Below are 1867 nucleotides of genomic sequence, written 5' to 3' on the forward strand. Positions count from 1 at the left end.
TTTGCTCAGTGACTGAATGAGTAGATACATAATGCTGAATAGGGATATAGATGTCCTAATACATTAGTGTGAATGGGGTAGAGAAATCCAAACCTGCATCAGGGCCAGAACGCGATACCTTATAACAACAACAACAATAATAATAATAATAGTCATCATCATCATGGCAGCCAAGTGCTAAGCCTTTTCTAAGTACTTTGCACATATTAACTCATTCAGTCCTCCCAAAAACTCTACCTTGTAAGTACAAGTATTCTCTCCACACTTTAGTGTGAGGCATTGAGAGCTTCAATAATGTGCCCAGGGTACACAGCTGGGGAGTGACAGAGCTGGGGTTTGAACCCTGGCTTTCTGGCTGCAGGGTCGATGCTTTTAGCGGCTCCGCGCTGCTTTCTCTCTACCAGGAAAGCCCTCCTCTGTAACCTGGAAACAGTGATGACCTGCACTCTGCCTGGCTCAGCTTCACAGTGTCTTGGTGACTTTTGAGATAGGAAGGGGCTTCGCGTTGGAAAGAACTCACTGGACGAATCTGAGGAGTTGCCTAGTAGAGGCCAGGCTGGGCCCTAGATAATGTGGTCCCCCTGGGTTCCCGCCCTGGAGAGGAGCAAGCAGCGCCCCCATCCCACTGCCTCTCCAGGCTGGCATCACCTTAAAGACTGGTACCGTTCACAACCGAGCTTAACAGCCCTAAAAGAAGGCAGAATCAATGGAGTGACAGGCAGAGCTTGTTAATGAAAACAAATTTAGGGCTACAATAAAGAGAACAAAGTGAGGGTCTGGCCCCAGGAAGCAGGACTGCGGCGACCCAGCTGTAACATTAGCCAGCAGAGGGTCCAAGGGTCAGAGCTTCCCCACAGAGAGGACAGGCTCGAGGCCCTCCTGGAAGGCGGAGAGGCAGCTGTGGCCACCGAGGCGGGGCTCTGCTCGGCCCATGTGAGCCCACTGCAGTGCTCGGGCAGTCTGCTGTTCTGGAGGAGCATGGTGTCTGTCCTCAGAGCTTGGTGCTAACGTCTGCCGGTTCCTCTCAAAGGAACTCACGGGCTGACCCATGGCTGACAGCAGAGCTGCTTAGTGGGCCTATGCCTGCTGGGTGGTTATGCATTTGACTGGGACGCCCCATGGGGATTTGGGGCTGGATGGTACCAACGACGTGAGACTTGTGCTAACAGGCACCTCTGATCCCGTGCACTGGGGTTCACATCGCAGCACATTTCTGTCCAGCTGGAAGCTTGGTTTGGTCAGAATCCTCTTAGCATGGGGATTGGCATTCCTGAAACATATGGAATTCATCCAACAACATTCCTTCCTAACTGTGGGGTAGTAATTCATTTCCTTGTCTGAGAAACCCTCAGGATGCACAGAGAATTTAAGGCAGACCTCTGCACTTAGGGTCAAAGACCTGGGCTGCATCTAAGCACTGCCTCTTGCTGGCTGTGTGACTTTGAAACAAGCACTTCACCTCTCTGAACATCAGTTTTCTGTCTAATATAGGATCATGACATACCTTCTCAGAGGTATTTGTTCATTTATCCAGCCAGTCATTATTTATTAAGTGCCTACTGTTTTCAAGGTTCAAAGTTGACATTCGGTGCTGAACAAGATAGACATGATCCCCACCTGCTTAGAGCATATAATTAAGCAACTACTTAAACATAAATGTAATTTTGAAAAATTCCAAAAAAGAGAAGTACAGGGTGGTGGATTAAGTGGCACAAAAATGTAGAAAAATGTATAAGCTCTGAAGTACTGTTTAAACATTAGGTGTTAGTCTTTTTGTCCTCGTAACATTTCCTCTTATTTTTTAAGGTACTTTAATGATCTGAGCCTCAGTTTCCTCATCTGTAATACGGAAATTATAATACCTATA

This window comes from Grampus griseus (assembly GCF_964374135.1).
Source record: "Grampus griseus genome assembly, chromosome: 8".
Classification (NCBI taxonomy): Eukaryota; Metazoa; Chordata; class Mammalia; order Artiodactyla; family Delphinidae; genus Grampus; species Grampus griseus.